The 17628-nt window shown below is 42.0% G+C and overlaps 85 pseudogenes; all 85 read right to left on the minus strand.

Moving 5' to 3' along the window:
* Positions 1-2: 2 nt before the first annotated feature.
* LOC142732467 (5S ribosomal RNA) lies at positions 3-121 on the minus strand (annotated as a pseudogene).
* A 67-nt stretch (positions 122-188) lies between these two features.
* On the minus strand, positions 189-307 carry LOC142715331 (5S ribosomal RNA; annotated as a pseudogene).
* A 67-nt stretch (positions 308-374) lies between these two features.
* LOC142715342 (5S ribosomal RNA) lies at positions 375-493 on the minus strand (annotated as a pseudogene).
* A 67-nt stretch (positions 494-560) lies between these two features.
* LOC142738420 (5S ribosomal RNA) lies at positions 561-679 on the minus strand (annotated as a pseudogene).
* Positions 680-746: 67 nt separating this feature from the next.
* On the minus strand, positions 747-865 carry LOC142716083 (5S ribosomal RNA; annotated as a pseudogene).
* Positions 866-932: 67 nt separating this feature from the next.
* On the minus strand, positions 933-1051 carry LOC142690466 (5S ribosomal RNA; annotated as a pseudogene).
* Positions 1052-1118: 67 nt separating this feature from the next.
* Positions 1119-1237, minus strand: LOC142716819 (5S ribosomal RNA; annotated as a pseudogene).
* A 67-nt stretch (positions 1238-1304) lies between these two features.
* LOC142706063 (5S ribosomal RNA) lies at positions 1305-1423 on the minus strand (annotated as a pseudogene).
* A 67-nt stretch (positions 1424-1490) lies between these two features.
* LOC142728556 (5S ribosomal RNA) lies at positions 1491-1609 on the minus strand (annotated as a pseudogene).
* Positions 1610-1676: 67 nt separating this feature from the next.
* LOC142715353 (5S ribosomal RNA) lies at positions 1677-1795 on the minus strand (annotated as a pseudogene).
* Positions 1796-2048: 253 nt separating this feature from the next.
* On the minus strand, positions 2049-2167 carry LOC142737550 (5S ribosomal RNA; annotated as a pseudogene).
* Positions 2168-2234: 67 nt separating this feature from the next.
* Positions 2235-2353, minus strand: LOC142736689 (5S ribosomal RNA; annotated as a pseudogene).
* A 67-nt stretch (positions 2354-2420) lies between these two features.
* LOC142690477 (5S ribosomal RNA) lies at positions 2421-2539 on the minus strand (annotated as a pseudogene).
* Positions 2540-2606: 67 nt separating this feature from the next.
* Positions 2607-2725, minus strand: LOC142716830 (5S ribosomal RNA; annotated as a pseudogene).
* Positions 2726-2978: 253 nt separating this feature from the next.
* On the minus strand, positions 2979-3097 carry LOC142728567 (5S ribosomal RNA; annotated as a pseudogene).
* Positions 3098-3164: 67 nt separating this feature from the next.
* Positions 3165-3283, minus strand: LOC142736866 (5S ribosomal RNA; annotated as a pseudogene).
* A 253-nt stretch (positions 3284-3536) lies between these two features.
* Positions 3537-3655, minus strand: LOC142672356 (5S ribosomal RNA; annotated as a pseudogene).
* Positions 3656-3722: 67 nt separating this feature from the next.
* Positions 3723-3841, minus strand: LOC142736690 (5S ribosomal RNA; annotated as a pseudogene).
* Positions 3842-3908: 67 nt separating this feature from the next.
* LOC142715993 (5S ribosomal RNA) lies at positions 3909-4027 on the minus strand (annotated as a pseudogene).
* Positions 4028-4094: 67 nt separating this feature from the next.
* Positions 4095-4213, minus strand: LOC142737082 (5S ribosomal RNA; annotated as a pseudogene).
* A 67-nt stretch (positions 4214-4280) lies between these two features.
* LOC142679208 (5S ribosomal RNA) lies at positions 4281-4399 on the minus strand (annotated as a pseudogene).
* Positions 4400-4466: 67 nt separating this feature from the next.
* Positions 4467-4585, minus strand: LOC142737083 (5S ribosomal RNA; annotated as a pseudogene).
* A 67-nt stretch (positions 4586-4652) lies between these two features.
* LOC142679220 (5S ribosomal RNA) lies at positions 4653-4771 on the minus strand (annotated as a pseudogene).
* A 67-nt stretch (positions 4772-4838) lies between these two features.
* LOC142673682 (5S ribosomal RNA) lies at positions 4839-4957 on the minus strand (annotated as a pseudogene).
* A 67-nt stretch (positions 4958-5024) lies between these two features.
* Positions 5025-5143, minus strand: LOC142735481 (5S ribosomal RNA; annotated as a pseudogene).
* Positions 5144-5210: 67 nt separating this feature from the next.
* Positions 5211-5329, minus strand: LOC142669383 (5S ribosomal RNA; annotated as a pseudogene).
* Positions 5330-5396: 67 nt separating this feature from the next.
* On the minus strand, positions 5397-5515 carry LOC142715364 (5S ribosomal RNA; annotated as a pseudogene).
* A 67-nt stretch (positions 5516-5582) lies between these two features.
* Positions 5583-5701, minus strand: LOC142735482 (5S ribosomal RNA; annotated as a pseudogene).
* A 67-nt stretch (positions 5702-5768) lies between these two features.
* Positions 5769-5887, minus strand: LOC142715375 (5S ribosomal RNA; annotated as a pseudogene).
* Positions 5888-5954: 67 nt separating this feature from the next.
* LOC142715386 (5S ribosomal RNA) lies at positions 5955-6073 on the minus strand (annotated as a pseudogene).
* A 67-nt stretch (positions 6074-6140) lies between these two features.
* LOC142730654 (5S ribosomal RNA) lies at positions 6141-6259 on the minus strand (annotated as a pseudogene).
* Positions 6260-6326: 67 nt separating this feature from the next.
* LOC142736959 (5S ribosomal RNA) lies at positions 6327-6445 on the minus strand (annotated as a pseudogene).
* Positions 6446-6512: 67 nt separating this feature from the next.
* LOC142715397 (5S ribosomal RNA) lies at positions 6513-6631 on the minus strand (annotated as a pseudogene).
* Positions 6632-6698: 67 nt separating this feature from the next.
* Positions 6699-6817, minus strand: LOC142716092 (5S ribosomal RNA; annotated as a pseudogene).
* A 67-nt stretch (positions 6818-6884) lies between these two features.
* Positions 6885-7003, minus strand: LOC142690488 (5S ribosomal RNA; annotated as a pseudogene).
* A 67-nt stretch (positions 7004-7070) lies between these two features.
* Positions 7071-7189, minus strand: LOC142723046 (5S ribosomal RNA; annotated as a pseudogene).
* Positions 7190-7442: 253 nt separating this feature from the next.
* Positions 7443-7561, minus strand: LOC142666384 (5S ribosomal RNA; annotated as a pseudogene).
* A 67-nt stretch (positions 7562-7628) lies between these two features.
* LOC142691395 (5S ribosomal RNA) lies at positions 7629-7747 on the minus strand (annotated as a pseudogene).
* A 67-nt stretch (positions 7748-7814) lies between these two features.
* On the minus strand, positions 7815-7933 carry LOC142700367 (5S ribosomal RNA; annotated as a pseudogene).
* Positions 7934-8000: 67 nt separating this feature from the next.
* Positions 8001-8119, minus strand: LOC142738176 (5S ribosomal RNA; annotated as a pseudogene).
* Positions 8120-8186: 67 nt separating this feature from the next.
* On the minus strand, positions 8187-8305 carry LOC142735484 (5S ribosomal RNA; annotated as a pseudogene).
* A 67-nt stretch (positions 8306-8372) lies between these two features.
* LOC142715408 (5S ribosomal RNA) lies at positions 8373-8491 on the minus strand (annotated as a pseudogene).
* Positions 8492-8558: 67 nt separating this feature from the next.
* LOC142715419 (5S ribosomal RNA) lies at positions 8559-8677 on the minus strand (annotated as a pseudogene).
* Positions 8678-8744: 67 nt separating this feature from the next.
* Positions 8745-8863, minus strand: LOC142738421 (5S ribosomal RNA; annotated as a pseudogene).
* Positions 8864-8930: 67 nt separating this feature from the next.
* LOC142716103 (5S ribosomal RNA) lies at positions 8931-9049 on the minus strand (annotated as a pseudogene).
* Positions 9050-9116: 67 nt separating this feature from the next.
* On the minus strand, positions 9117-9235 carry LOC142690499 (5S ribosomal RNA; annotated as a pseudogene).
* A 67-nt stretch (positions 9236-9302) lies between these two features.
* Positions 9303-9421, minus strand: LOC142716841 (5S ribosomal RNA; annotated as a pseudogene).
* Positions 9422-9488: 67 nt separating this feature from the next.
* Positions 9489-9607, minus strand: LOC142706074 (5S ribosomal RNA; annotated as a pseudogene).
* A 67-nt stretch (positions 9608-9674) lies between these two features.
* Positions 9675-9793, minus strand: LOC142737190 (5S ribosomal RNA; annotated as a pseudogene).
* Positions 9794-9860: 67 nt separating this feature from the next.
* LOC142715430 (5S ribosomal RNA) lies at positions 9861-9979 on the minus strand (annotated as a pseudogene).
* A 253-nt stretch (positions 9980-10232) lies between these two features.
* Positions 10233-10351, minus strand: LOC142737553 (5S ribosomal RNA; annotated as a pseudogene).
* Positions 10352-10418: 67 nt separating this feature from the next.
* LOC142736691 (5S ribosomal RNA) lies at positions 10419-10537 on the minus strand (annotated as a pseudogene).
* Positions 10538-10604: 67 nt separating this feature from the next.
* LOC142690510 (5S ribosomal RNA) lies at positions 10605-10723 on the minus strand (annotated as a pseudogene).
* Positions 10724-10790: 67 nt separating this feature from the next.
* On the minus strand, positions 10791-10909 carry LOC142716852 (5S ribosomal RNA; annotated as a pseudogene).
* Positions 10910-11162: 253 nt separating this feature from the next.
* On the minus strand, positions 11163-11281 carry LOC142728578 (5S ribosomal RNA; annotated as a pseudogene).
* Positions 11282-11348: 67 nt separating this feature from the next.
* Positions 11349-11467, minus strand: LOC142736867 (5S ribosomal RNA; annotated as a pseudogene).
* Positions 11468-11720: 253 nt separating this feature from the next.
* Positions 11721-11839, minus strand: LOC142672367 (5S ribosomal RNA; annotated as a pseudogene).
* Positions 11840-11906: 67 nt separating this feature from the next.
* On the minus strand, positions 11907-12025 carry LOC142736692 (5S ribosomal RNA; annotated as a pseudogene).
* Positions 12026-12092: 67 nt separating this feature from the next.
* On the minus strand, positions 12093-12211 carry LOC142716004 (5S ribosomal RNA; annotated as a pseudogene).
* A 67-nt stretch (positions 12212-12278) lies between these two features.
* LOC142737084 (5S ribosomal RNA) lies at positions 12279-12397 on the minus strand (annotated as a pseudogene).
* A 67-nt stretch (positions 12398-12464) lies between these two features.
* Positions 12465-12583, minus strand: LOC142679231 (5S ribosomal RNA; annotated as a pseudogene).
* Positions 12584-12650: 67 nt separating this feature from the next.
* On the minus strand, positions 12651-12769 carry LOC142694263 (5S ribosomal RNA; annotated as a pseudogene).
* Positions 12770-12836: 67 nt separating this feature from the next.
* Positions 12837-12955, minus strand: LOC142737313 (5S ribosomal RNA; annotated as a pseudogene).
* Positions 12956-13022: 67 nt separating this feature from the next.
* On the minus strand, positions 13023-13141 carry LOC142715798 (5S ribosomal RNA; annotated as a pseudogene).
* Positions 13142-13208: 67 nt separating this feature from the next.
* Positions 13209-13327, minus strand: LOC142685284 (5S ribosomal RNA; annotated as a pseudogene).
* Positions 13328-13394: 67 nt separating this feature from the next.
* Positions 13395-13513, minus strand: LOC142684743 (5S ribosomal RNA; annotated as a pseudogene).
* Positions 13514-13580: 67 nt separating this feature from the next.
* Positions 13581-13699, minus strand: LOC142705168 (5S ribosomal RNA; annotated as a pseudogene).
* A 67-nt stretch (positions 13700-13766) lies between these two features.
* Positions 13767-13885, minus strand: LOC142736925 (5S ribosomal RNA; annotated as a pseudogene).
* Positions 13886-13952: 67 nt separating this feature from the next.
* On the minus strand, positions 13953-14071 carry LOC142699509 (5S ribosomal RNA; annotated as a pseudogene).
* Positions 14072-14324: 253 nt separating this feature from the next.
* Positions 14325-14443, minus strand: LOC142738177 (5S ribosomal RNA; annotated as a pseudogene).
* Positions 14444-14510: 67 nt separating this feature from the next.
* On the minus strand, positions 14511-14629 carry LOC142738259 (5S ribosomal RNA; annotated as a pseudogene).
* Positions 14630-14696: 67 nt separating this feature from the next.
* On the minus strand, positions 14697-14815 carry LOC142736693 (5S ribosomal RNA; annotated as a pseudogene).
* A 67-nt stretch (positions 14816-14882) lies between these two features.
* Positions 14883-15001, minus strand: LOC142670921 (5S ribosomal RNA; annotated as a pseudogene).
* A 67-nt stretch (positions 15002-15068) lies between these two features.
* Positions 15069-15187, minus strand: LOC142735705 (5S ribosomal RNA; annotated as a pseudogene).
* A 67-nt stretch (positions 15188-15254) lies between these two features.
* On the minus strand, positions 15255-15373 carry LOC142683121 (5S ribosomal RNA; annotated as a pseudogene).
* A 67-nt stretch (positions 15374-15440) lies between these two features.
* On the minus strand, positions 15441-15559 carry LOC142731570 (5S ribosomal RNA; annotated as a pseudogene).
* A 67-nt stretch (positions 15560-15626) lies between these two features.
* Positions 15627-15745, minus strand: LOC142736694 (5S ribosomal RNA; annotated as a pseudogene).
* A 67-nt stretch (positions 15746-15812) lies between these two features.
* Positions 15813-15931, minus strand: LOC142715453 (5S ribosomal RNA; annotated as a pseudogene).
* Positions 15932-15998: 67 nt separating this feature from the next.
* LOC142736695 (5S ribosomal RNA) lies at positions 15999-16117 on the minus strand (annotated as a pseudogene).
* Positions 16118-16370: 253 nt separating this feature from the next.
* LOC142731075 (5S ribosomal RNA) lies at positions 16371-16489 on the minus strand (annotated as a pseudogene).
* Positions 16490-16556: 67 nt separating this feature from the next.
* Positions 16557-16675, minus strand: LOC142715460 (5S ribosomal RNA; annotated as a pseudogene).
* Positions 16676-16742: 67 nt separating this feature from the next.
* Positions 16743-16861, minus strand: LOC142704277 (5S ribosomal RNA; annotated as a pseudogene).
* A 67-nt stretch (positions 16862-16928) lies between these two features.
* On the minus strand, positions 16929-17047 carry LOC142676828 (5S ribosomal RNA; annotated as a pseudogene).
* A 67-nt stretch (positions 17048-17114) lies between these two features.
* On the minus strand, positions 17115-17233 carry LOC142715471 (5S ribosomal RNA; annotated as a pseudogene).
* A 67-nt stretch (positions 17234-17300) lies between these two features.
* On the minus strand, positions 17301-17419 carry LOC142694695 (5S ribosomal RNA; annotated as a pseudogene).
* Between the last annotated feature and the right edge of the window lie 209 nt (positions 17420-17628).

The following is a 17628-nucleotide window of genomic DNA, read 5'->3' on the forward strand; positions in this document are numbered from 1 at the left end:
AAATTCAACCGCACCACGGATTCCCAGACAGTCTCCCACACTGGTACTAGCGAGGCCTTAAGCTGTGTAACTTCTGCGTTCTGACGAGAGCAGGCACATTCAGCTTAGAATGGCCATTGATGTTAAATGCTTTAATCCATAGTCCTATTTAATCTATTGTGAAACAAAATCTAAACGACATAATAAAAAGTCAACCGCACCACGGATTCCCAGACAGTCTCCCACACTGGTACTAGCGAGGCCTTAAGCTGTGTAACTTCTGCGATCTGACGAGAGCAGGCACATTCAGCTTAGAATGGCCATTGACATTAAATGCTTTAATCCATAGTCCTTTTTAATCGATTGTGAAACAAAATCTAAACGACATAATAAAAAGTCAACCGCACCACGGATTCCCAGACAGTCTCCCACACTGGTACTAGCGAGGCCTTAAGCTGTGTAACTTCTGCGATCTGACGAGAGCAGGCACATTCAGCTTAGAATGGCCATTGACATTAAATGCTTTAATCCATAGTCCTTTTTAATCGATTGTGAAACAAAATCTAAACGACATAATAAAAATTCAACCGCACCACGGATTCCCAGACAGTCTCCCACACTGGTACTAGCGAGGCCTTAAGCTGTGTAACTTCTGCGATCTGACGAGAACAGGCACATTCAGCTTAGAATGGCCATTGACATTAAATGCTTTAATCCATAGTCCTTTTTAATCGATTGTGAAACAAAATCTAAACGACATAATAAAAAGTCAACCGCACCACGGATTCCCAGACAGTCTCCCACACTGGTACTAGCGAGGCCTTAAGCTGTGTAACTTCTGCGATCTGACGAGAGCAGGCATATTCAGCTTAGAATGGCCATTGACATTAAATGCTTTAATCCATAGTCCTTTTTAATCGATTGTGAAACAAAATCTAAACGACATAATAAAAATTCAACCACACCTCGGATTCCCAGACAGTCTCCCACACTGGTACTAGCGAGGCCTTAAGCTATGTAACTTCTGCGATCTGACGAGAGCAGGCACATTCAGCTTAGAATGGCCATTGACATTAAATGCTTTAATCCATAGTCCTTTTTAATCGATTGTGAAACAAAATCTAAACGACATAATAAAAAGTCAACCGCACCACGGATTCCCAGACAGTCCCCCACACTGGTACTAGCGAGGCCTTAAGCTGTGTAACTTCTGCGATCTGACGAGAGCAGGCACATTCAGCTTAGAATGGCCATTGACGTTAAATGCTTTAATCCATAGTCCTTTTTAATCTATTGTGAAACAAAATCTAAACGACATAATAAAAAGTCAACCGCACCACGGATTCCCAGACAGTCTCCCACACTGGTACTAGCGAGGCGTTAAGCTGTGTAATTTCTGCAATCTAACGAGAGCAGGCACATTCAGCTTAGAATGGCCATTGACATTAAAAGCCTTAATCCATAGTCCTATTTAATCGATTGTGAAACAAAATCTAAACAACATAATAAAAAGTCAACCGCACCACGGATTCCCAGACAGTCTCCCACACTGGTACTAGCGAGGCCTTAAGCTGTGTAACTTCTGCGATCTGACGAGAGCAGGGACATTCAGCTTAGAATGGCCATTGACATTAAATGCTTTAATCCATTGTCCTTTTTAATCGATTGTGAAACAAAATCTAAACGACATAATAAAAAGTCAACCGCACCACGGATTCCCAGACAGTCTCCCACACTGGTACTAGCGAGGCCTTAAGCTGTGTAACTTCTGCGATCTGACGAGAGCAGGCACATTCAGCTTAGAATGGCCATTGACATTAAAAGCCTTAATCCATAGTCCTATTTAATCGATTGTGAAACAAAATCTAAACAACATAATAAAAAGTCAACCGCACCACGGATTCCCAGACAGTCTCACACACTGGTACTAGCGAGGCGTTAAGCTGTGTAATTTCTGCAATCTAACGAGAGCAGGCACATTCAGCTTAGAATGGCCATTGACATTAAAAGCCTTAATCCATAGTCCTATTTAATCGATTGTGAAACAAAATCTAAACAACATAATAAAAAGTCAACCGCACCACGGATTCCCAGACAGTCTCCCACACTTGTACTAGCGAGGCCTTAAGCTGTGTAACTTCTGCGATCTGACGAGAGCAGGGACATTCAGCTTAGAATGGCCATTGACATTAAATGCTTTAATCCATAGTCCTTTTTAATCGATTGTGAAACAAAATCTAAACGACATAATAAGAATTCAACCGCACCACGGATTCCCAGACAGTCTCCCACACTGGTACTAGCGAGGCCTTAAGCTGTGTAACTTCTGCGATCTGACGAGAGCAGGCACATTCAGCTTAGAATGGCCATTGACATTAAATGCTTTAATCCATAGTCCTTTTTAATCGATTGTGAAACAAAATCTAAACGACATAATAAAAATTCAACCACACCTCGGATTCCCAGACAGTCTCCCACACTGGTACTAGCGAGGCCTTAAGCTATGTAACTTCTGCGATCTGACGAGAGCAGGCACATTCAGCTTAGAATGGCCATTGACATTAAATGCTTTAATCCATAGTCCTTTTTAATCGATTGTGAAACAAAATCTAAACGACATAATAAAAAGTCAACCGCACCACGGATTCCCAGACAGTCCCCCACACTGGTACTAGCGAGGCCTTAAGCTGTGTAACTTCTGCGATCTGACGAGAGCAGGCACATTCAGCTTAGAATGGCCATTGACGTTAAATGCTTTAATCCATAGTCCTTTTTAATCTATTGTGAAACAAAATCTAAACGACATAATAAAAAGTCAACCGCACCACGGATTCCCAGACAGTCTCCCACACTGGTACTAGCGAGGCGTTAAGCTGTGTCATTTCTGCAATCTAACGAGAGCAGGCACATTCAGCTTAGAATGGCCATTGACATTAAAAGCCTTAATCCATAGTCCTATTTAATCGATTGTGAAACAAAATCTAAACAACATAATAAAAAGTCAACCGCACCACGGATTCCCAGACAGTCTCCCACACTGGTACTAGCGAGGCCTTAAGCTGTGTAACTTCTGCGATCTGACGAGAGCAGGGACATTCAGCTTAGAATGGCCATTGACATTAAATGCTTTAATCCATTGTCCTTTTTAATCGATTGTGAAACAAAATCTAAACGACATAATAAAAAGTCAACCGCACCACGGATTCCCAGACAGTCTCCCACACTGGTACTAGCGAGGCCTTAAGCTGTGTAACTTCTGCGAGCTGACGAGAGCAGGCACATTCAGCTTAGAATGGCCATTGACATTAAAAGCCTTAATCCATAGTCCTATTTAATCGATTGTGAAACAAAATCTAAACAACATAATAAAAAGTCAACCGCACCACGGATTCCCAGACAGTCTCACACACTGGTACTAGCGAGGCGTTAAGCTGTGTAATTTCTGCAATCTAACGAGAGCAGGCACATTCAGCTTAGAATGGCCATTGACATTAAAAGCCTTAATCCATAGTCCTATTTAATCGATTGTGAAACAAAATCTAAACAACATAATAAAAAGTCAACCGCACCACGGATTCCCAGACAGTCTCCCACACTTGTACTAGCAAGGCCTTAAGCTGTGTAACTTCTGCGATCTGACGAGAGCAGGGACATTCAGCTTAGAATGGCCATTGACATTAAATGCTTTAATCCATAGTCCTTTTTAATCGATTGTGAAACAAAATCTAAACGACATAATAAGAATTCAACCGCACCACGGATTCCCAGACAGTCTCCCACACTGGTACTAGCGAGGCCTTAAGCTGTGTAACTTCTGCGATCTGACGAGAGCAGGCACATTCAGCTTAGAATGGCCATTGACATTAAATGCTTTAATCCATAGTCCTTTTTAATCGATTGTGAAACAAAATCTAAACGACATAATAAAAAGTCAACTGCACCACGGATTCCCAGACAGTCTCCCACACTGGTACTAGCGAGGCCTTAAGCTGTGTAACTTCTGCGATCTGACGAGAGCAGGCACATTCAGCTTAGAATGGCCATTGACATTAAATGCTTTAATCCATAGTCCTTTTTAATCGATTGTGAAACAAAATCTAAACGACATAATAAAAACTCAACCGCACCACGGATTCCCAGACAGTCTCCCACACTGGTACTAGCGAGGCCTTAAGCTGTGTAACTTCTGCGATCTGACGAGAGCAGGCACATTCAGCTTAGAATGGCCATTGACATTAAAAGCCTTAATCCATAGTCCTATTTAATCTATTGTGAAACAAAATCTAAACAACATAATAAAAAGTCAACCGCACCACGGATTCCCAGACAGTCTCCCACACTTGTACTAGTGAGGCCTTAAACTGTGTAACTTCTGCGATCTGACGAGAGCAGGGACATTCAGCTTAGAATGGCCATTGACATTAAATGCTTTAATCCATAGTCCTTTTTAATCGATTGTGAAACAAAATCTAAACGACATAATGAAAACTCAACCGCACCACGGATTCCCAGACAGTCTCCCACACTGGTACTAGCGAGGCCTTAAGCTGTGTAACTTCTGCGATCTGACGAGAGCAGGCACATTCAGCTTAGAATGGCCATTGACATTAAAAGCCTTAATCCATAGTCCTATTTAATCTATTGTGAAACAAAATCTAAACAACATAATAAAAAGTCAACCGCACCACGGATTCCCAGACAGTCTCCCACACTTGTACTAGTGAGGCCTTAAACTGTGTAACTTCTGCGATCTGACGAGAGCAGGGACATTCAGCTTAGAATGGCCATTGACGTTAAATGCGTTAATCCATAGTCCTATTTAATCTATTGTGAAACAAAATCTAAACGACATAATAAAAAGTCAACTGCAACACGGATTCCCAGACAGTCTCCCACACTAGTACTAGCGAGGCCTTAAGCTGTGTAACTTCTGCGATCTGACGAGAGCAGGGACATTCAGCTTAGAATGGCCATTGACAGTAAATGCTTTAATCCATAGTCCTTTTTAATCGATTGTGAAACAAAATCTAAACGACATAATAAAAATTCAACCGCACCACGGATTCCCAGACAGTCTCCCACACTGGTACTAGCGAGGCCTTAAGCTGTGTAACTTCTGCGTTCTGACGAGAGCAGGCACATTCAGCTTAGAATGGCCATTGACATTAAATGCTTTAATCCATAGTCCTATTTAATCTATTGTGAAACAAAATCTAAACGACATAATAAAAAGTCAACCGCACCACGGATTCCCAGACAGTCTCCCACACTGGTACTAGCGAGGCCTTAAGCTGTGTAACTTCTGCGATCTGACGAGAGCAGGCACATTCAGCATAGAACGGCCATTGACATTAAATGCTTTAATCCATAGTCCTTTTTAATCGATTGTGAAACAAAATCTAAACGACATAATAAAAAGTCAACCGCACCACGGATTCCCAGACAGTCTCCCACACTGGTACTAGCGAGGCCTTAAGCTGTGTAACTTCTGCGATCTGACGAGAGCAGGCACATTCAGCTTAGAATGGCCATTGACATTAAATGCTTTAATCCATAGTCCTTTTTAATCGATTGTGAAACAAAATCTAAACGACATAATAAAAATTCAACCGCACCACGGATTCCCAGACAGTCTCCCACACTGGTACTAGCGAGGCCTTAAGCTGTGTAACTTCTGCGTTCTGACGAGAGCAGGCACATTCAGCTTAGAATGGCCATTGACGTTAAATGCTTTAATCCATAGTCCTATTTAATCTATTGTGAAACAAAATCTAAACGACATAATAAAAAGTCAACCGCACCACGGATTCCCAGACAGTCTCCCACACTGGTACTAGCGAGGCCTTAAGCTGTGTAACTTCTGCGATCTGACGAGAGCAGGCACATTCAGCTTAGAATGGCCATTGACATTAAATGCTTTAATCCATAGTCCTTTTTAATCGATTGTGAAACAAAATCTAAACGACATAATAAAAAGTCAACCGCACCACGGATTCCCAGACAGTCTCCCACACTGGTACTAGCGAGGCCTTAAGCTGTGTAACTTCTGCGATCTGACGAGAGCAGGCACATTCAGCTTAGAATGGCCATTGACATTAAATGCTTTAATCCATAGTCCTTTTTAATCGATTGTGAAACAAAATCTAAACGACATAATAAAAAGTCAACCGCACCACGGATTCCCAGACAGTCTCCCACACTGGTACTAGCGAGGCCTTAAGCTGTGTAACTTCTGCGTTCTGACGAGAGCAGGCACATTCAGCTTAGAATGGCCATTGACGTTAAATGCTTTAATCCATAGTCCTATTTAATCTATTGTGAAACAAAATCTAAACGACATAATAAAAAGTCAACCGCACCACGGATTCCCAGACAGTCTCCCACACTGGTACTAGCGAGGCCTTAAGCTGTGTAACTTCTGCGATCTGACGAGAGCGGGCACATTCAGCTTAGAATGGCCATTGACATTAAATGCTTTAATCCATAGTCCTTTTTAATCGATTGTGAAACAAAATCTAAACGACATAATAAAAAGTCAACCGCACCACGGATTCCCAGACAGTCTCCCACACTGGTACTAGCGAGGCCTTAAGCTGTGTAACTTCTGCGATCTGACGAGAGCAGGCACATTCAGCTTAGAATGGCCATTGACATTAAATGCTTTAATCCATAGTCCTTTTTAATCGATTGTGAAACAAAATCTAAACGACATAATAAAAAGTCAACCGCACCACGGATTCCCAGACAGTCTCCCACACTGGTACTAGCGAGGCCTTAAGCTGTGTAACTTCTGCGATCTGACGAGAGCAGGCATATTCAGCTTAGAATGGCCATTGACATTAAATGCTTTAATCCATAGTCCTTTTTAATCGATTGTGAAACAAAATCTAAACGACATAATAAAAATTCAACCACACCTCGGATTCCCAGACAGTCTCCCACACTGGTACTAGCGAGGCCTTAAGCTATGTAACTTCTGCGATCTGACGAGAGCAGGCACATTCAGCTTAGAATGGCCATTGACATTAAATGCTTTAATCCATAGTCCTTTTTAATCGATTGTGAAACAAAATCTAAACGACATAATAAAAAGTCAACCGCACCACGGATTCCCAGACAGTCCCCCACACCGGTACTAGCGAGGCCTTAAGCTGTGTAACTTCTGCGATCTGACGAGAGCAGGCACATTCAGCTTAGAATGGCCATTGACGTTAAATGCTTTAATCCATAGTCCTTTTTAATCTATTGTGAAACAAAATCTAAACGACATAATAAAAAGACAACCGCACCACGGATTCCCAGACAGTCTCCCACACTAGTACTAGCGAGGCGTTAAGCTGTGTAATTTCTGCAATCTAACGAGAGCAGGCACATTCAGCTTAGAATGGCCATTGACATTAAATGCTTTAATCCATAGTCCTTTTTAATCGATTGTGAAACAAAATCTAAACGACATAATAAAAAGTCAACCGCACCATGGATTCCCAGACAGTCTCCCACACTGGTACTAGCGAGGCCTTAAGCTGAGTAACTTCTGCGATCTGACGAGAGCAGGCACATTCAGCTTAGAATGGCCATTGACGTTAAATGCTTTAATCCATAGTCCTATTTAATCTATTGTGAAACAAAATCTAAACGACATAATAAAAAGTCAACTGCAACACGGATTCCCAGACAGTCTCCCACACTAGTACTAGCGAAGCCTTAAGCTGTGTAACTTCTGCGATCTGACGAGAGCAGGGACATTCAGCTTAGAATGGCCATTGACAGTAAATGCTTTAATCCATAGTCCTTTTTAATCGATTGTGAAACAAAATCTAAACGACATAATAAAAATTCAACCGCACCACGGATTCCCAGACAGTCTCCCACACTGGTACTAGCGAGGCCTTAAGCTGTGTAACTTCTGCGATCTGACGAGAGCAGGCACATTCAGCATAGAACGGCCATTGACATTAAATGCTTTAATCCATAGTCCTATTTAATCTATTGTGAAACAAAATCTAAACGACATAATAAAAAGTCAACCGCACCACGGATTCCCAGACAGTCTGCCACACTGGTACTAGCGAGGCCTTAAGCTGTGTAACTTCTGCGATCTGACGAGAGCAGGGACATTCAGCTTAGAATGGCCATTGACAGTAAATGCTTTAATCCATAGTCCTTTTTAATCGATTGTGAAACAAAATCTAAACGACATAATAAAAATTCAACCGCACCACGGATTCCCAGACAGTCTCCCACACTGGTACTAGCGAGGCCTTAAGCTGTGTAACTTCTGCGTTCTGACGAGAGCAGGCACATTCAGCTTAGAATGGCCATTGACGTTAAATGCTTTAATCCATAGTCCTATTTAATCTATTGTGAAACAAAATCTAAACGACATAATAAAAAGTCAACCGCACCACGGATTCCCAGACAGTCTCCCACACTGGTACTAGCGAGGCCTTAAGCTGTGTAACTTCTGCGATCTGACGAGAGCAGGCACATTCAGCTTAGAATGGCCATTGACATTAAATGCTTTAATCCATAGTCCTTTTTAATCGATTGTGAAACAAAATCTAAACGACATAATAAAAAGTCAACCGCACCACGGATTCCCAGACAGTCTCCCACACTGGTACTAGCGAGGCCTTAAGCTGTGTAACTTCTGCGATCTGACGAGAGCAGGCACATTCAGCTTAGAATGGCCATTGACATTAAATGCTTTAATCCATAGTCCTTTTTAATCGATTGTGAAACAAAATCTAAACGACATAATAAAAATTCAACCGCACCACGGATTCCCAGACAGTCTCCCACACTGGTACTAGCGAGGCCTTAAGCTGTGTAACTTCTGCGATCTGACGAGAACAGGCACATTCAGCTTAGAATGGCCATTGACATTAAATGCTTTAATCCATAGTCCTTTTTAATCGATTGTGAAACAAAATCTAAACGACATAATAAAAAGTCAACCGCACCACGGATTCCCAGACAGTCTCCCACACTGGTACTAGCGAGGCCTTAAGCTGTGTAACTTCTGCGATCTGACGAGAGCAGGCATATTCAGCTTAGAATGGCCATTGACATTAAATGCTTTAATCCATAGTCCTTTTTAATCGATTGTGAAACAAAATCTAAACGACATAATAAAAATTCAACCACACCTCGGATTCCCAGACAGTCTCCCACACTGGTACTAGCGAGGCCTTAAGCTATGTAACTTCTGCGATCTGACGAGAGCAGGCACATTCAGCTTAGAATGGCCATTGACATTAAATGCTTTAATCCATAGTCCTTTTTAATCGATTGTGAAACAAAATCTAAACGACATAATAAAAAGTCAACCGCACCACGGATTCCCAGACAGTCCCCCACACTGGTACTAGCGAGGCCTTAAGCTGTGTAACTTCTGCGATCTGACGAGAGCAGGCACATTCAGCTTAGAATGGCCATTGACGTTAAATGCTTTAATCCATAGTCCTTTTTAATCTATTGTGAAACAAAATCTAAACGACATAATAAAAAGTCAACCGCACCACGGATTCCCAGACAGTCTCCCACACTGGTACTAGCGAGGCGTTAAGCTGTGTAATTTCTGCAATCTAACGAGAGCAGGCACATTCAGCTTAGAATGGCCATTGACATTAAAAGCCTTAATCCATAGTCCTATTTAATCGATTGTGAAACAAAATCTAAACAACATAATAAAAAGTCAACCGCACCACGGATTCCCAGACAGTCTCCCACACTGGTACATACGAGGCCTTAAGCTGTGTAACTTCTGCGATCTGACGAGAGCAGGGACATTCAGCTTAGAATGGCCATTGACATTAAATGCTTTAATCCATTGTCCTTTTTAATCGATTGTGAAACAAAATCTAAACGACATAATAAAAAGTCAACCGCACCACGGATTCCCAGACAGTCTCCCACACTGGTACTAGCGAGGCCTTAAGCTGTGTAACTTCTGCGATCTGACGAGAGCAGGCACATTCAGCTTAGAATGGCCATTGACATTAAAAGCCTTAATCCATAGTCCTATTTAATCGATTGTGAAACAAAATCTAAACAACATAATAAAAAGTCAACCGCACCACGGATTCCCAGACAGTCTCACACACTGGTACTAGCGAGGCGTTAAGCTGTGTAATTTCTGCAATCTAACGAGAGCAGGCACATTCAGCTTAGAATGGCCATTGACATTAAAAGCCTTAATCCATAGTCCTATTTAATCGATTGTGAAACAAAATCTAAACAACATAATAAAAAGTCAACCGCACCACGGATTCCCAGACAGTCTCCCACACTTGTACTAGCGAGGCCTTAAGCTGTGTAACTTCTGCGATCTGACGAGAGCAGGGACATTCAGCTTAGAATGGCCATTGACATTAAATGCTTTAATCCATAGTCCTTTTTAATCGATTGTGAAACAAAATCTAAACGACATAATAAGAATTCAACCGCACCACGGATTCCCAGACAGTCTCCCACACTGGTACTAGCGAGGCCTTAAGCTGTGTAACTTCTGCGATCTGACGAGAGCAGGCACATTCAGCTTAGAATGGCCATTGACATTAAATGCTTTAATCCATAGTCCTTTTTAATCGATTGTGAAACAAAATCTAAACGACATAATAAAAATTCAACCACACCTCGGATTCCCAGACAGTCTCCCACACTGGTACTAGCGAGGCCTTAAGCTATGTAACTTCTGCGATCTGACGAGAGCAGGCACATTCAGCTTAGAATGGCCATTGACATTAAATGCTTTAATCCATAGTCCTTTTTAATCGATTGTGAAACAAAATCTAAACGACATAATAAAAAGTCAACCGCACCACGGATTCCCAGACAGTCCCCCACACTGGTACTAGCGAGGCCTTAAGCTGTGTAACTTCTGCGATCTGACGAGAGCAGGCACATTCAGCTTAGAATGGCCATTGACGTTAAATGCTTTAATCCATAGTCCTTTTTAATCTATTGTGAAACAAAATCTAAACGACATAATAAAAAGTCAACCGCACCACGGATTCCCAGACAGTCTCCCACACTGGTACTAGCGAGGCGTTAAGCTGTGTCATTTCTGCAATCTAACGAGAGCAGGCACATTCAGCTTAGAATGGCCATTGACATTAAAAGCCTTAATCCATAGTCCTATTTAATCGATTGTGAAACAAAATCTAAACAACATAATAAAAAGTCAACCGCACCACGGATTCCCAGACAGTCTCCCACACTGGTACTAGCGAGGCCTTAAGCTGTGTAACTTCTGCGATCTGACGAGAGCAGGGACATTCAGCTTAGAATGGCCATTGACATTAAATGCTTTAATCCATTGTCCTTTTTAATCGATTGTGAAACAAAATCTAAACGACATAATAAAAAGTCAACCGCACCACGGATTCCCAGACAGTCTCCCACACTGGTACTAGCGAGGCCTTAAGCTGTGTAACTTCTGCGAGCTGACGAGAGCAGGCACATTCAGCTTAGAATGGCCATTGACATTAAAAGCCTTAATCCATAGTCCTATTTAATCGATTGTGAAACAAAATCTAAACAACATAATAAAAAGTCAACCGCACCACGGATTCCCAGACAGTCTCACACACTGGTACTAGCGAGGCGTTAAGCTGTGTAATTTCTGCAATCTAACGAGAGCAGGCACATTCAGCTTAGAATGGCCATTGACATTAAAAGCCTTAATCCATAGTCCTATTTAATCGATTGTGAAACAAAATCTAAACAACATAATAAAAAGTCAACCGCACCACGGATTCCCAGACAGTCTCCCACACTTGTACTAGCAAGGCCTTAAGCTGTGTAACTTCTGCGATCTGACGAGAGCAGGGACATTCAGCTTAGAATGGCCATTGACATTAAATGCTTTAATCCATAGTCCTTTTTAATCGATTGTGAAACAAAATCTAAACGACATAATAAGAATTCAACCGCACCACGGATTCCCAGACAGTCTCCCACACTGGTACTAGCGAGGCCTTAAGCTGTGTAACTTCTGCGATCTGACGAGAGCAGGCACATTCAGCTTAGAATGGCCATTGACATTAAATGCTTTAATCCATAGTCCTTTTTAATCGATTGTGAAACAAAATCTAAACGACATAATAAAAAGTCAACTGCACCACGGATTCCCAGACAGTCTCCCACACTGGTACTAGCGAGGCCTTAAGCTGTGTAACTTCTGCGATCTGACGAGAGCAGGCACATTCAGCTTAGAATGGCCATTGACATTAAATGCTTTAATCCATAGTCCTTTTTAATCGATTGTGAAACAAAATCTAAACGACATAATAAAAACTCAACCGCACCACGGATTCCCAGACAGTCTCCCACACTGGTACTAGCGAGGCCTTAAGCTGTGTAACTTCTGCGATCTGACGAGAGCAGGCACATTCAGCTTAGAATGGCCATTGACATTAAAAGCCTTAATCCATAGTCCTATTTAATCTATTGTGAAACAAAATCTAAACAACATAATAAAAAGTCAACCGCACCACGGATTCCCAGACAGTCTCCCACACTTGTACTAGTGAGGCCTTAAACTGTGTAACTTCTGCGATCTGACGAGAGCAGGGACATTCAGCTTAGAATGGCCATTGACATTAAATGCTTTAATCCATAGTCCTTTTTAATCGATTGTGAAACAAAATCTAAACGACATAATAAGAATTCAACCGCACCACGGATTCCCAGACAGTCTCCCACACTGGTACTAGCGAGGCCTTAAGCTGTGTAACTTCTGCATTCTGACGAGAGCAGGCACATTCAGCTTAGAACGGCCATTGACTTTAAATGCTTTAATCCATAGTCCTTTTTAATCGATTGTGAAACAAAATCTAAACGACATAATAAAAAGTCAACCGCACCATGGATTCCCAGACAGTCTCCCACACTGGTACTAGCGAGGCCTTAAGCTGTGTAACTTCTGCGATCTGACGAGAGCAGGCACATTCAGCTTAGAATGGCCATTGACATTAAAAGCCTTAATCCATAGTCCTATTTAATCTATTGTGAAACAAAAGCTAAACAACATAATAAAAAGTCAACCGCACCACGGATTCCCAGACAGTCTCCCACACTGGTACTAGCGAGGCCTTAAGCTGTGTAATTTCTGCGTTCTGACGAGAGCAGGCACATTCAGCTTAGAATGGCCATTGACGTTAAATGCTTTAATCCATAGTCCTATTTAATCGATTGTGAAACAAAATCTAAACGACATAATAAAAAGTCAACCGCACCACGGATTCCCAGACAGTCTCCCACATTGGTACTAGCGAGGCCTTAAGCTGTGTAACTTCTGCGATCTGACGAGAGAAGGCACATTCAGCTTAGAATGGCCATTGACAATAAATGCTTTAATCCATAGTCCTTTTTAATCGATTGTGAAACAAAATCTAAACGACATAATAAAAATTCAACCGCACCACGGATTCCCAGACAGTCTCCCACACTGGTACTAGCGAGGCCTTAAGCTGTGTAACTTCTGCGATCTGACAAGAGCAGGCACATTCAGCTTAGAATGGCCATTGACGTTAAATGCTTTAATCCATAGTCCTATTTAATCTATTGTGAAACAAAATCTAAACGACATAATAAAAAGTCAAACGCACCACGGATTCCCAGACAGTCTCCCACACTGGTACTAGCGAGGCGTTAAGCTGTGTAACTTCTGCGATCTAACGAGAGCAGGCACATTCAGCTTAGAATGGCCATTGACATTAAATGCTTTAATCCATAGTCCTTTTTAATCGATTGTGAAACAAAATCTAAACGACATAATAAAAAGTCAACCGCACCACGGATTCCCAGACAGTCTCCCACACTGGTACTAGCGAGGACTTAAGCTGTGTAACTTCTGCGATCTGACGAGAGCAGGCACATTCAGCTTAGAATGGCCATTGACATTAAAAGCCTTAATCCATAGTCCTATTTAATCTATTGTGAAACAAAATCTAAACAACATAATAAAAAGTCAACCGCACCACGGATTCCCAGACAGTCTCCCACACTTGTACTAGCGAGGCCTTAAGCTGTGTAACTTCTGCGATTTGACGAGAGCAGGGACATTCAGCTTAGAATGGCCATTGACATTAAATGCTTTAATCCATAGTCCTTTTTAATCGATTGTGAAACAAAATCTAAACGACATAATAAGAATTCAACCGCACCACGGATTCCCAGACAGTCTCCCACACTGGTACTAGCGAGGCGTTAAGCTGTGTAACTTCTGCATTCTGACGAGAGCAGGCACATTCAGCTTAGAACGGCCATTGACGTTAAATGCTTTAATCCATAGTCCTATTTAATCTATTGTGAAACAAAATCTAAACGACATAATAAAAAGTCAACCGCACCACGGATTCCCAGACAGTCTGCCACACTGGTACTAGCGAGGCCTTAAGCTGTGTAACTTCTGCGATCTGACGAGAGCAGGGACATTCAGCTTAGAATGGCCATTGACAGTAAATGCTTTAATCCATAGTCCTTTTTAATCGATTGTGAAACAAAATCTAAACGACATAATAAAAAGTCAACCGCACCACGGATTCCCAGACAGTCTCCCACACTGGTACTAGCGAGGCCTTAAGCTGTGTAACTTCTGCGATCTGACGAGAGCAGGCACATTCAGCTTAGAAATGCCATTGACATTAAATGCTTTAATCCATAGTCCTTTTTAATCGATTGTGAAACAAAATCTAAACGACATAATAAAAATTCAACCGCACCACGGATTCCCAGACAGTCTCCCACACTGGTACTAGCGAGGCCTTAAGCTGTGTAACTTCTGCGATCTGACGAGAGCAGGCACATTCAGCTTAGAATGGCCATTGACATTAAAAGCCTTAATCCATAGTCCTATTTAATCTATTGTGAAACAAAATCTAAACGACATAATAAAAAGTCAACCGCACCACGGATTCCCAGACAGTCTCCCACACTGGTACTAGCGAGGCCTTAAGCTGTGAAACTTCTGCGATCTGACGAGAGCAGGGACATTCAGCTTAGAATGGCCATTGACATTAAATGCTTTAATCCATAGTCCTATTTAATCGATTGTGAAACAAAATCTAAACGACATAATAAAAAGTCAACTGCACCACGGATTCCCAGACAGTCTCCCACACTGGTACTAGCGAGGCCTTAAGCTGTGTAACTTCTGCGATCTGATGAGAGCACGCACATTCAGCTTAGAATGGCCATTGACATTAAAAGCCTTAATCCATAGTCCTATTTAATCTATTGTGAAACAAAATCTAAACAACATAATAAAAAGAAAACCGCACCACGGATTCCCAGACAGTCTCCCACACTGGTACTAGCGAGGCCTTAAGCTGTGTTACTTCTGCGTTCTGACGAGAGCAGGCACATTCAGCTAAGAATGGCCATTGACGTTAAATGCTTTAATCCATAGTCCTATTTAATCTATTGTGAAACAAAATCTAAACGACATAATAAAAAGTCAACCGCACCACGGATTCCCAGACAGTCTCCCACACTGGTACTAGCGAGGCCTTAAGCTGTGTAACTTCCGCGATCTGACGAGAGCAGGCACATTCAGCTTAGAATGGCCATTGACATTAAATGCTTTAATCCATAGTCCTTTTTAATCGATTGTGAAACACAATCTAAACGACATAATAAAAATTCAACCGCACCACGGATTCCCAGACAGTCTCCCACACTGGTACTAGCGAGGCCTTAAGCTGTGTAACTTCTGCGATCTGACGAGAGCAGGCACATTCAGCTTAGAATGGCCATTGACATTAAATGCTTTAATCCATGGTCCTTTTTAATCGATTGTGAAACAAAATCTAAACGACATAATAAAAAGTCAACCGCACCACGGATTCCCAGACAGTCTCCCACACTGGTACTAGCGAGGCCTTAAGCTGTGTAACTTCTGCGATCTGACGAGAGCAGGCACATTCAGCTTAGAATGGCCATTGACATTAAATGATTTAATCCATAGTCCTTTTTAATCGATTGTGAAACAAAATCTAAACGACATAATAAAAATTCAACCGCACCACGGATTCCCAGACAGTCTCCCACACTGGTACTAGCGAGGCCTTAAGCTGTGTAACTTCTGCGATCTGACGAGAGCAGGCACATTCAGCTTAGAATGGCCATTGACGTTAAATGCTTTAATCCATAGTCCTATTTAATCTATTGTGAAACAAAATCTAAACGACATAATAAAAAGTCAACCGCACCACGGATTCCCAGACAGTCTCCCACACTCTTACTAGCGAGGCGTTAAGCTGTGTAACTTCTGCAATCTAACGAGAGCAGGCACATTCAGCTTAGAATGGCCATTGACATTAAATGCTTTAATCCATAGTCCTTTTTAATCGATTGTGAAACAAAATCTAAACGACATAATAAAAAGTCAACTGCACCACGGATTCCCAGACAGTCTCCCACACGGGTACTAGCGAGGCCTTAAGCTGTGTAACTTCTGCGATCTGACGAGAGCAGGCACATTCAGCTTAGAATGGCCATTGACGTTAAATGCTTTAATCCATAGTCCTATTTAATCTATTGTGAAACAAAATCTAAACGACATAATAAAAAGTCAACCGCACCACGGATTCCCAGACAGTCTCCCACACTGGTACTAGCGAGGCCTTAAGCTGTGTAACTTCTGCGATCTGACGAGAGCAGGCACATTCAGCTTAGAATGGCCATTGACATTAAATGCTTTAATCCATAGTCCTTTTTAATCGATTGTGAAACAAAATCTAAACGACATAATAAAAAGTCAACCGCACCACGGATTCCCAGACAGTCTACCACACTGGTACTAGCGAGGCCTTAAGCTGTGTAACTTCCGCGATCTGACGAGAGCAGGCACATTCAGCTTAGAAATGCCATTGACATTAAATGCTTTAATCCATAGTCCTTTTTAATCGATTGTGAAACAAAATCTAAACGACATAATAAAAATTCAACCGCACCACGGATTCCCAGACAGTCTCCCACACTGGTACTAGCGAGGCCTTAAGCTGTGTAACTTCTGCGATCTGACGAGAGCAGGCACATTCAGTTTAGAATGGCCATTGACATTAAAAGCCTTAATCCATAGTCCTATTTAATCTATTGTGAAACAAAATCTAAACGACATAATAAAAAGTCAACCGCACCACGGATTCCCAGACAGTCTCCCACACTGGTACTAGCGAGGCCTTAAGCTGTGTAACTTCTGCGATCTGACGAGAGCAGGCACATTCAGCTTAGAATGGCCATTGACATTAAAAGCCTTAATCCATAGTCCTATTTAATCTATTGTGAAACAAAATCTAAACAACATAATAAAAAGAAAACCGCACCACGGATTCCCAGACTGTCTCCCACAATAGTACTAGCGAGGCCTTAAGCTGTGTAACTTCTGCGATCTGACGAGAGCAGGCACATTCAGCTTAGAATGGCCATTGACATTAAATGCTTTAATCCATAGTCCTTTTTAATCGATTGTGAAACAAAATCTAAACGACATAATAAAAACTCAAACGCACCACGGATTCCCAGACAGTCTCCCACACTCGTACTAGCGAGGCCTTAAGCTGTGTTACTTCTGCGTTCTGACGAGAGCAGGCACATTCAGCTAAGAATGGCCATTGACGTTAAATGCTTTAATCCATAGTC

This window comes from Rhinoderma darwinii, chromosome 1, assembly GCF_050947455.1.
Source record: "Rhinoderma darwinii isolate aRhiDar2 chromosome 1, aRhiDar2.hap1, whole genome shotgun sequence".
Lineage (NCBI taxonomy): Eukaryota > Metazoa > Chordata > Amphibia > Anura > Rhinodermatidae > Rhinoderma > Rhinoderma darwinii.